Genomic DNA, 13303 nt, shown 5'->3' on the forward strand with positions numbered 1-13303 from the left:
GTCCCCAATATATGCCAATATTTTTTTGTTAATAGGTAACTACCACCAATTGGAACTTTGTGGGCTTATTTAATGATAGAACAATGTTATATTGTCCGAAAAAGAAAAAATGTAGTGGGTTGATCTGGTGCTGCTTCTTCTATCTAATTTGGGCCCCCAAAACTGGTAGTTCCAGAGGTGAGAAAGTCTGCAAGAAAGTCTGCTCATACATACCAGCTGTGACCTTGCGCCCAGTTAATTGTGGTTGGTAAATAAAGATGAAAATAGCCAATAGCTGGGCAGAAGAGACATAGGTGATGTTTAGGGTTCCTGGGCTTGGGTAGGGAGAAGGAAAACAGGAATGTGCAAGGGAGGAGGAAGGAGAAGCTCTGCGGTGTTAACGGTCAGAAGAGTGTGGCCCTAAGGGCTGTCCGGTGGGAGTTAAGAGTATGGGGTACAGAGTTAAACAGGGAATTCTCACCTGAAGAACTTTGGATGGTGGAGAAGCATCTTAAAAAATGCTCAACTTCATTAGTCATTAGGGAAATGCAAATCAAAACAACCCTGAGATTTCACCTTACACCAGTCAGAATGGCTAAGATTAAAAATTCAGGAGACAGCAGGTGTTGGAGAGGATGTGGAGAAAGAGGAACACTCCTCCACTGCTGGTGGGGTTGCAAATTGGTACAACCACTCTGGAAATCAGTCTGGCAGTTCCTCCGAAAACTGGGCACCTCACTTCCAGAAGATCCTGCTATACCACTCCTGGGCATATACCCAGAGGATTCCCCACCATGTAATAAGGATACATGCTCTACTATGTTCATAGCAGCCCTATTTATAATTGCCAGATGCTGGAAAGAACTCAGGTATCCCTCAACAGAATAGTGGATGCAAAAAATGTGGTATATCTACACAATGGAGTACTATTCAGCCATTAGAAACAATGAATTCATGAAATTCTTAGGCAAATGGATGGAGCTAGAGAACATCATACTAAGTGAGGTAACCCAGACTCAAAAGGTGACTCATGGTATACACTCACTAGTAAGTAGATATTAACCTAGAAAACTGGAATACCCCAAACATAATCCACACATCAAATGAGGTACAAGAAGAAAGGAGGAGTGGCCCCTTGTTCTGGAAAGACTCAGTGAAGAAATATAGGGCAAAACCAGAATGAGGAAATGGGAAGGGGTGGGTGGGAGGACAGGGGGAAAGAAGGGGGCTTATGGGACTTTCGGGGAGTGGGGGAGCTAGAAAAGGGGAAATCATTTGAAATGTAAATAAAAAATATATCAAATAAAAAAAAAGAAGACAAAAAAAAGAGTAGCCCAGATGAAACATAGTAAATTATAAGTAATAATAACTCAAGGTTATTGATAAGAAAGTAGATTCTAATAGCCTGAATGGAAGGCAGATGCCCAGCTGTTGTGCTGTTTAGGGCTTATTGTAAATATAAAGGCCATGTGCATGCTTTTTTTTTATTTAGGAACTCCGTAACTAAGTCAGGGTAGAAGCCTTGTTCCAGGATCGTAATTATTTCTACAATAAAAGTAAAGATAAAAATTAGGATAAAGTAGCATTCTAAAACAGTAACAAATAATATTATTCAAAGATAAAATTTTAAAAAGTGAAAATATATCATCTGATGCTGAGATATGTGTAGTTAAATTGAAGGTTCTATGGTTCTATGGAGACAAGAGCAAATATGAGTTCTTCCATCTGTGTGATACTGTTGGCTTAGCAATGTCAGCCAGCTAATAGTATAACACATTAGAAGTAGAATTAAGAGTGGCACATTGAGACAATCATATATCTGGGATAAAATTAAATCTTTCCTCTTGATGTTTCAGGCAGATATTGGTCATTCAAGATGGGAAAAATTCATGTGTACTCCTTCAGTATTACAATTATATACCTGGCTTGTAATTAATATACACTTTTTTATGACACTGTATGGATTCAGTCATTCCAAGATGTGATATTTATCTTTGCATATCTCTTGAAAAACACTATCAAAAAATTATCTAGGCAATTCCAAAACCTGATAATACCCTTGCTGAGGGTTCGCAGCTGCTTTTTATATCTAGGACAAATGAAATTTTACCAGGATAGAAGCCGAGCTAGTTGTTCAAAGAGAGGAAGAAGATACAATGTTTCTGTCCAGAAAGTTTATCCATATCCTCTATGGCTTAACCGTGAAATGATTTCACAAGTTCAAGTTTCTGAACACTTGGTTCTCCACTGGCAATACTGAAATGGAACTTTTCTAGTAGGAAGTAAGCCTTCAAAACCAACTCAACCTCTGTTCATACATATCCTTTCTGCTTATGGGTCCACCAGGATGTGAAGCACGTCGTCTGAGCTGTCATGCATTCCCTGTTGTGATCTGTGTTCCCTGAAATATAAGCAAAACAAACATTTCTCTCCTGAGTTTCTGACAAGTAAATTGCCACACACTGAGAAAAGTAACAAAGCAATGCAAACATTTTTAGCTATAGGTTGCATTCAAATAATTATGTTCCCAAATAAAATTCTGTCTTGAGAATAGATTTCTCTAACACACTGACTCATGTTTCTGAAACATACACAAGACCATTATCTCTAAAAAAATTTAGACATTATCTGTTCCTATGATTTGAAATAAGAGAAAGTGGTAGGAGTCATGATCACAGCAAGCTCAGGAAATTTCTTTTAAAGGTGAGTGTCAAAGATATCATTAATTTATGCTGATATCCAATACAAATCAGGCCATAATAGATAGATTTATAGTGCAAGATTTCTGCACTATATTTTCAGATGTCCAAAATGTAGGGATAATACTATTTGCAAATTGTATTTTCCAAGAGAAGAGGCAAATCTTTCTATATACTTTTTCTGAAAACAGACTCAAATGGTTATCAGAGGTAATGCCAGATGGTGTTACCAAAATCATCTGAGACACCTTTGTCATGAACTATATAGCAGAGAATTAAGGTAAATCAGAGGTAAGAATATGAAATTGATATAGAGGATATGAAAATAATAATACAATTAATGATAGAGTAGTTAGCCAAGTAAGCATGGACACTGAGCTGTGGAATTAAACAAGCATTTAAAAAGAAAAATCATGTGAGTGTTTGTATAGGAATTGCCATTACTTTGTGGAGAAATGCAACATCATCCTCTTCCACCCCATACACAACTTCTTCATATCATATATTTTCCCCATGTATATACATTAAACTCTAGCACATATACTCTTGTGAAGTGCAAAATAGATGGTTTTTACAGCATAGATGGCCCATGAAGCATAAGGTATAACTCATAAATGAGTCATTAAATATTAGAGCTGATTCTGCCAAAAATAATGATAATAAAAATAAATAATTAACTAATTCTGTACATTACATTTCTGTATATAGCTACCTTCATCTATACCAAGTGGGATGAACCTCCTGGATTTTAAGACACATCTCTGGGATAAAGATTACAGAGCAGGTTCTTGTTCCTTCCTCAGAACTCGTTCTGGACATAGATCTTTTTTTTTTTTTTTTGGAAGATTATTCATTTCATTAATACATCTTTAAATGGGATTTATTTTCATACTGCTTTAATGTTTTAAATCTTTAGGAACTACTTGAGATCACTTTCTTTTTTTTAATTAGATATATTCTTTATTTACATTTCAAATGTTGTCCCCTTTCCTGATTCCCCCTCCCCCAAAAATCCCATAAGCCATCTCCACTTCCCCAATTAACCCTCCCCTGCTTCCCTGTCCTGGTATTCCATTACACTAAGGCATCAACTCTTTACAGGACCAAGGGCCTCTCCTCCCTTTGGTTTCTAACAAGACCATTCTCTGCTGCCTATGTGTCTGGAGCCATGGGTAACTCCATGTGTACTCTTTGGTTGATGGTTTCGTCCCTGAGAGCACTGGGATTACTGGGAAACTCATATTGTTGTTCTTCCTGTTGCACTACAAAACCCTTCAGCTCCTTGGGTCCTTTCTCTAGCTCCACCATTGGGGACTCTGTGCTCAGTACAATGGCTGGCTGAGAGTAACCCCCTCTGTATTGGTCATGCACTGGCAGAGCCTCCCAGGTGACAGCTATATCCAGCTCCAGTCAGCAATCACTTGTGGGCATCAATGATAGTGTCTGGGTTTTGTAACTGTATATGGGATGTATCCCTGTGTGTGGGTAGTCTCTGAATGGTCTTTCCCTCAGACTCTGCTCCACCCTTTCTATCTCCTTCTGTGGGTATTTTTCTGGGCATAGTTCTTACTTCTCATTTCCAAGCACATCCAAGTGCAATTTAAACTTTTAAAGATCTCTTCTTTCTGAGATTCTCAGGGCATTAATATGGGTTTTGTGTTTCTTACTTGCCCTTTTTAATTATATTGCTGCAACTGATATTAATAAGAATCAAAACAAATCAATAGAACAAGTCTTATTAGAATTAAAGTATGAAAAAACTAAAGATTTGAATATCAATATGAGACCCCAGTTCCTCAACTGAGGAATGTCACATAGTCCTTGGTGAAATTACAGGTACAACATTCTCTCTCCCAAAGAAAAGAGCCTGCCTGGCAAACACCTGGATTTCCTCTCCATACAAATGCATTCAGAGTACATGAATCCTCAGCCAGTGTACATTCCCTTGAAAAACTCATTTCCACTCTCCAAGGTTTCTATAGGCTTTGTATGCTCAGAATCAAGAGCACAAGTTGTTTCACTGAATATCGTCTAAGAGAGCTGTTTCACTAAACACTGTCTAACAGTGAAATCCTCAGAGAAGGCTCACCCCAAGTCTCCTCAACAATCATAGCCAGACCAAGATCCTGCTGACTCACCTGTTCCTGGATCGTTGGTTCTTTTTCAATCTTTCCCAATAGGTATGCAGCCTGGACACCCTAAGAGAGGAAGCAGGACATTGGACCACACTTGTTATGGACCAGAGTTCAGTTCCCAGTAACAAAATCATGTGCCTCACAATCACCTGTAACTCAAGTTTCAAGGAATCCCACAACCTCAGTTCGATCCACAGTATATGCATTCACACAGACATGTAAAGTAAAGAAAATTTAAAGATAATCAAAATGCAAAATAAATCAATCTTGGTCATTTCTGAGGGTAACGACTTTACGCTTGACCTTCATAATCTTTCTCAGACTTTCCAAGATAATTCATTTCTTCAAGGATTCTGCATTGTCTGATTTGTGATCAAGCCATCAGGCATAGAAAAGCCAAAAAAGGAGACAAGAAGGAGGATGCACAAAAATGGTAGAGAAATGAAAAAGTGGATGAGGAATTAGGAAAGGACATTGGGAGGTGAGGGGAAGGAGCAGAGAGAAGCAAAAGGGAGAAGAGCATCAATGGGAGGGGAGGCCCTTGGTCCTGTGAAGGCTCAATGCTCCAGTGTAGGGGAATGCCAGGGCAGTTAGGAAGGAATGGGTGGGTTGGTGGGGGAGCACCCTCATAGAAGCAGGGGAGGGTAGATGGGATAGGAGTTTGCGGAGGGAAAACCAGGAAAGAGGATAACATTTGAAATGTAAATAAATAAAATATCCAATAAAAGGAAAGGAAAAAAAAGTTCACTACAGATCACAAATAAAGCTAAGCTCTGAGCACAAATAAAGCTAAGCTCTGAATTAAAAAAAGAAATAAAAAGAAATAAAAAAGAATATGCTACATGTAGTGATCCTTTTATAAAAACAATGAACAAACAAAGAATGAACAAGCTTTCTGTTTATTTCAAACCAAAGTTATGATCTAGCCACAAGAGACCAGAGACACATCTTTGCACAAAAGCATGTATACACAGTAATGGGAAAGTGTAGAAGTATACTCACACTTTGCTGAGAAACTTTAAGCAACTAAAAATGGGAATTGGTAGTATCATTTTTCATTTTTATGTTTAAAATACCAATACTACTATACCTTGCAATCTGCACAGAGACTTTCCTGACATTTTTCTTTTGATATTACTAAATTTGAATAAATTAGTACTAAAAATCTTAATGTAATCATTACATATATGGCACCCCTTTCAGAAATGAAGCAAGAAAGGAATAAATTAACATTGATATAGTATTACTCACTAAAAAATAAGCTTACATACCAAAGGGACTGATGATATATTTTTTTCTATATTTTCTTAATAAGACTCCACATATTATTTCCATTACATTTAGTTTCATGTTTTCTTTGACCAAAAAGCTAGCTGTTCGTGTCCTTCATTCACTTTCATAAATCTAACACTTTGGAAGATGACTGAGTGACATATTTTGGAATATCCTTTACATGAAAGTTTGTAAGTATTTTGTTGTGATTGGATTATATTGTTCCTAGTCCAGTCTACCACTTCACTGACAAGGCGTGTGTGGTTTGTGTATTTCTGTGTGTTTAGAGATTACGACTTAGGATCAAGTAGGATATTTGCTAGAGATTTTAACTGAATACCTTTGCCATGCTAAAGAACTTCTTTTTTTTTCCTGTTATAAAGTGATTTTATTAAATCGATTTAAACATACTGTAGGTCAAATAATATTTCTGAAGATAACAATTATGGACATTAAAGCTTGACATAAAATTAGTAGCTGCTAAAGAACTTCTTTGCTGCAAAGTTGGTTCAGCTTTGCCATTGGAAATGATTACAATACTGTGATAGGAATGCTGATAAACCGTGGCATATGAGATGCCAGAAAAAATTTGCTGGCAAGCATTATGACTCCTATGAAATTATTTATAATAATTTTCTGGTGTTTTGTTCTGATTTGTTTCTTTGAAATATAACTGGATGTGATTTCAATTATATACATATGTACATATTCATTGCGTATATCATATACATCATGTATATCTGCATCTGCATCAGCATCTACATATACATGTATCTAAACGTCATCTAGGTCATCTATGTCATCTACATCTGCATCTACATCTAAATCTGCATCTGCATATGCATATACATTATATACATACACATCATATACATATACATCATATATTATACATCATATACATGGACATGAAGAGAAAAGGATTTATTTGACATATTCTTCCTCATTGTATTCTATAATTGAGAAAATTCAAGACAGGAATTCAAATAGGGCAGGAACCAAGAGTCAAGAGCTAATGCAGAGGCCATGGAGTGTCTCTTCTTAAAATTTTGTTCCTCGTTGTTTGTTCGTCATGTTTGCTTTAAGAACTCAGGACCAGAGATGGCATCACTTACACCAGGGTAGACCATCCCATATCAGTCACTAAGAAAATGTTGTACAGGCTTTCCTACAGATGGATCTTTTTGAGATATCTTCTCAGTTGTGGCTTCCTCCTCTCTGCTAACTCTAACACTGTCAAGTTGATGTAAAAACTGCTTGGGACATACACACACATACACAAACAATATACACACATATATATGTGTATATATATATGTGTATAGGTATACATATACGTATAAGTATATGTATATGTATATATGTATAATGTTAGGCTTGGTATTTAAAATGTTTGGTCTTCTTTTCTTTAATTATGAAAGAATTATGGAAGAAGGTATGACCCTCAAATTGTTGAGAATGATTCCCCTCTTCTCTTCATAATTATTGTATGCCCTTTGTGTGATACTCACTCTTTCATCCATAATGTTTATAAACTGAGTCTCCTATAATCTCATGATATCTCAGTGAGAAGCTTTTTAATTCCGTTAATCTGTTCAGAAAATCAAATTTCTGTTTTCTTGATTTTCTTTGTTGTGTTTCTCTCTTTAATATCTTATTTTTACTGTCTATATACTTTTCTTTCATCCTAGTTACTTAATTTTCTTTTTATTCTCTAGTTTCATATAGTAGAAGTTTAAGATTTTTGTAATGTGAATACTACACTTTATAAAATTTTACATATTCTATTCCTTTTCTGCATAGGACAAGTTCTATATGCTGTTTATAATTTTTATTCATTTAAAATAATTTTTAAATTTTTTCCTTAATATTATCACTTTGGATGAGGAATATTTAGAATTGTGGTGTTTAGTTTCCTAGTGTAGATTATTAATTTCTTTTACTTTTTTGAGAAAAGGTTTTATAATAGCCCAGACTGTTGTTCAGCCTGCATAAATCCTGTTGCCTTGCCCCCTCTAGTGCAGGAATTACAGACATATACCCTCATTCCTGGCTTTAATGGCTATCTCTTTATCATTGACTTCTAGTTTAAAGACCTTGACTTCTAAATGTATACCTGTTTAATAGCTTTTTTGTTTTGAATTTATTAAGATCTGTCATAAAGTTTTCCTTGGTTCTTATCGCATGTACATTTAAAAAGAATGATTGTTCTATTACTGTGGCATGTGGTGCTTATAATGTATTAGATCTAAGTGGTTGACAGTGTTTTCAACATCTGTGTCTCAATTGACACAACTGAGAACAGTGTTGCAATTTCCAACTCTAATTGTGGATGTGTTTCTTCTTTACATCATCTCAATTATACCTAGTCTATTTTGAAACTTTTTTATAAATACATGTATGCATATTGTATAAAATGTCATCACACCAATATTTACTGGCTTAATCTTCTTATATTCTTCTGAAACTCATTCCGCTTTTAAAATTCATATTTAGTCCACTCTTAACTAGTCTTTGAATAGTATGTTTTTCTCCATTCCTAAGCTATTGACACAACATCAGAGAGATACAGTTCATGTTCTTATAATTCACTTACATGATGTGTGTGATTACTATATTAATTAAGATAGATGTATAGTTAACATACTATAATTACTATTTCCATTAATTTTAACCATGTCCTTATGGGATTCCTTTATTATATTTCACTTCAAGAGTTTATTTGGATTTTTTCCTAGAGGGGTTTATAACAAGGGATGGTCTAAGACTTCAATGTAAGGTAGCATTCTTCTTCAATTCCTAAGACCTCAGTTTTACGAAGCAGAGTGATACACATCCTATTCTACCTTCCTGCACTGAGTGTCTTCCATTTGCCTTTTATCAGCAAAAAGTGATACAGCTTACTTTATGCAGGAGTTCACATCAAATTTCAACATTTGGAACAGTTACAGTCTTATGAGTGACAGTTTGTACATAGCACTTTAATTTTTTCTGTTCTCCCAAATCTTCCTTTTACTTTTCCCCACAGAGCATATAAGGTTTCCATTTCATTCATTCATTCATTCACCATAGAGTGCCTTTAGAACATAATTTACATACCCCATAAATGTACTCATTAAAAGTACCTTGTTTCAAACAGTGTTTACCATCTAATGCTTTATTGATTCAGGAATTTGTGTTTTTTTAGTCTGTATGAGATCTGCCCAGGATCTTATAGCTTTCATGATCTCTGGTGAGAAGTCTGGTGTAATTCTAATCGGTCTTCCTTTATATGTTACTTGACTTTTTTCTCTTATTGTTCTTAATATTCTTTCTTTGTTTAGTACATTTGGTATTTTGATTATTATGTGACGGGAGGTATTTCAGTTCTGGTCCAGTCTGTTTGGAGTTCTTTATACTTCTTGTATATTCATGGGCAATTCTCTCTTTAGGTTAGGGAAGTTTTCTTCCATAATTGTGTTGAAGATATTTACTGGCCTTATAAGTTCAGGAATGATTACTCCTGTAGGTCAGGCCCCTAGACCTATAAGCCAATCAGAGAAGCTCAAGAAAAAAACAGGATATGCTTACTAAAAAGTTGTGGACCTATCAGTTTATTTGTCTCTGTCCAAACTGACCGAAATCCCCCAGTCCTCGGGCCTCTTTATGTACTTTGATGTGAGTGGGTTTCCTCACTCCTAGTAAAAGGCTTCCTCCACTGTGAAACAGAAAAAAAGACAATAAACATAGAAAGTATTTAATTAATATCAAAACCAGCATTGACTGCTTACAAATTCTGATAACTATTTCTACTATCTAATAGAAATCAGTAAACTTAGGTAGGCTTAAAAATAATGTGAGTTTTCAATATACAGAATCTGCTTAAATATTGATCATTTTCTAATAGTCACAATGTTCAGGAGTCTGAAGATATAAAATTGAAAAGTAAGTACCTTACAAAAGAATATTTTTAAAACATTTTATTTGTGTTTCATTCTTTATTTATTTGTGTTTGCTTTTATTTTTGTAAGAAATAAAGGTTTGAGAGAAACGCTATTCAGTAGTAGTACAGAACAGTTTAAAACTCAATATGTTGAGAAGGGTGCCTTCAAACACACAATAATCATTATGCTTCAGAATCCAAGTGTTGGGATAACAGTCATGAGCTACTATAACTGATATTAATTATGCACATTATATAGTTCTACAATGATTTCAAATTAATTTGGAAGCAGAAAATTTACTACTCAAAAAAGTTCAAAACAAAATACTAAAATATACAAATATATCTACATGTATTATGTAGCAATTATATAAATATGTGATGATTAAATTTTTTGCTAACTTAATTTCAGAAATAAATACTAAATATGTAAGGTGATATTGAGATGTGATTTGGATATGTCTAAGAGTGTGTTTGCAGAGAGAATTAATATATTAAAACATTAATGGATTGTTCCTAACCCATATGTCCCAGCTTGAATAAAACAGAGAAAGTAAACTTAACACTAGTATGAATCACTGCCTTATTCTTGATATGCGAACAGTGTCTTAGTCAGGGTTTCTATTCCTGCACAAACATCATGACTAAGAAGCAAGTTGGGGAGGAAAGGGTTTATTGAGCTTACACTTCCATGTTGCAGTTCATCACTAAAGGAAGTCAGGACTGGAACCCAAGCAGGCCAGGAAGCAGGAGCTGATGCAGAGGCCATGGAGGGATGTTTCTTACTGGCTTGTTCCCCAATTGCTTGCTAGGCCTGCTTTTATATAGAACCCAGAACCACGAGCCCAGGGATGTCACCACCCACAATGGGCTGGGCTCTCCCACACCAATCATTAATCAAGAAGATGTCCTACAAGATTTCCCACAGGCCAATCTGGTGGGGACAGTTTCTAAACTGAGGTTCGCCTTCTCGAATGAATCTAGCTTGTGTCAAGCTGGCAAGTAATGAACCCGGACAGAATGTCCTCAGTTCTCTTGTGGGTCCTCCCTCCAAGTGTCATATGACTTGTAGGTACTTAGAAACCTGCCAGTGGTTTCCTGTAGTAGAGAGTGTGAATCATTAGACAAAAGTCAAGATACAGTGTGAAGACTACACCAGAGGATTATTACAGGCTTTCCCTGTTTACTGCTTTAAAATTTTAATTTCCAATAAACTAATGGTAGAAGAATTTCTTGTTTGAGATTGATCTGTCTGTCTATAATCTATCAATCTATCAATCTATCAATCTATCAATATATCAATCCATCCATCTATCTATCTATCTATCTATCTATCTATCTATCTATCATCTATAACACTCATTGTTAGTTTTTTTTTTCCAAAGACAAAACCATGGCTGGTTTCAGTCCATTTCTAGGCAACCTTAGTTAGGCTTCTGTGATAGGACTTGGGAGAGATCAGGGAGACCCTGCGTCTCACCCCAAGAACAAGCACTAATTTTCTTCTCTCTCTTATAGAATGGTAACTTGGCATTTTGCTTTTATTAAATGCTATTGTTTGAAAATGTGTAAAATCTATCACTTTAGGTAATTAATGTAATTTCTGAAGAGTTGCTTTGAATTATTCAAAGCCTGAAAGAATGTAACATATCACTTCTCTCCTGTGTCCCACTGAATTACAGGGACGCCTTTTGAAAGACTTTGTATTTGTTCAAAAATGTGTTTCTGCATTGCAAAAGGGTTCTATGTTTTAAATATTTTTATATAAATATGTTTTACTTTTGAATCCTTTCATAACTTTCATTTCATAGTCTCTCGGCAAGTAACTCACAAACTAAGGAGTGAAAATCATGGATATAGCTAGAGACGGAATTAGATTTCAGTAGATCTTGTTTAATATAATCAATAGTTCTGCCTTAAAAACACTGGTATAAGCCATATGTAGTGGTCGTACCTTTAGTCCTGGTACTTGGGAGGCAGAGGCAGGAGGATCTCTGGGAGTTTGAGGTCATCCTGGTCTACATAGAGTTCCAGAATAGACAAGGCTACATAGAGAGACCCTGTCTCAAACAAACAAGCAAACAAACCACAAGTATGTCTAAGATACCTCAAAAGAGATACCCAGTTATGTCTATATTCTCAGAAATACATTAAAAATTTGTCCCAGAGAGCCAGTGAGATGTCTCAACAATTAGAGACACTTCGAGTGCCAGCCTTACAACATGGGTGGGTTCCAAAACCCACAGTTCAGTCCCTGAAACTTATTTTGGAAGCAGAAGACCAACTCTCTCATATTGTCCTCTGGCCTCAGGAATACACATGGCAACAACACTCACATACACATGTATCACAAACACACACACACACATACACACTCACACACACACACACACACCTTTAAATTGCCCATTTATGAAGTTTTCTTCTAGAAAGCAATACCAGGAAAGGCTGTAAGAAAGCAAGCAGTAGCCAGATTTGAAAAACACCCTTGTGTCTTCATGGTAGCATCCTCCAACTAGTATCTTAAATCCTTCCTTTCTTCCCTTTCCTTCCCTTCCCTTCCTCTCTCCATCCCTCCTTCCCTCCTTCCTCCCTTCATTTGTTTAGTCATGACCCATGTTCTCACTATTTAGCCCAGGCTGACTTTGAACTAAAGGTTCTCTGGCCTCTGTCTCCTGACTTCTGGGATCACAATGGTGTCCTGCTGTGCCTATTTCTATTGTGGCTCTGAAGGGTAATAGATATTTGAAGTCCGAGGTGATTCTAAGTTGTGAGTGTTGCCCCACTCAGGAAGCACTTACTGGTCGCATTCAGATGAGAAGACACGGTTTAGGGAAATTGGGGGTCTGTTTGAATGATACACTGCGAAGTCTTAGGAAGATGACCAAGTGATCATTATCTAGCCACAGTCTGGGAAGACATGACACCTCTCTCTCTCTCTCCCTCTCCCTCTCTCTCTCCCTCTCCCTCTCTCTCTCTCTCTCTCTCTCTCTCTCTCTCTCTCTCTCTCTCTCTCTCTCTCTCTCTCTCTCTCTCTCTCTCTCTCCCTTCCTCCCTCCCTCCTTCCCTTCTGTATTAGTTTGGATTCTCTAGAGTCACAGAATATATGGGCAGTCTCCATATAGTTAGGGAATTTGTTGATGACTTACAGTCTATAGTCCAATTCCTCCACAATGGGCAGCAGCAGCAGACGTGGATGGAAGTCCAAGGATCTAGCAGTTGCTCAGTCCCACGAGGCAAGCAGGCAACGAAGAGTGAGTAAATCTTCCTTCTTCCAATGTCCTTATATATCTCCA

The sequence above is a fragment of the Apodemus sylvaticus genome, chromosome 13 (genome assembly GCF_947179515.1).
Source record: "Apodemus sylvaticus chromosome 13, mApoSyl1.1, whole genome shotgun sequence".
NCBI lineage: Eukaryota > Metazoa > Chordata > Mammalia > Rodentia > Muridae > Apodemus > Apodemus sylvaticus.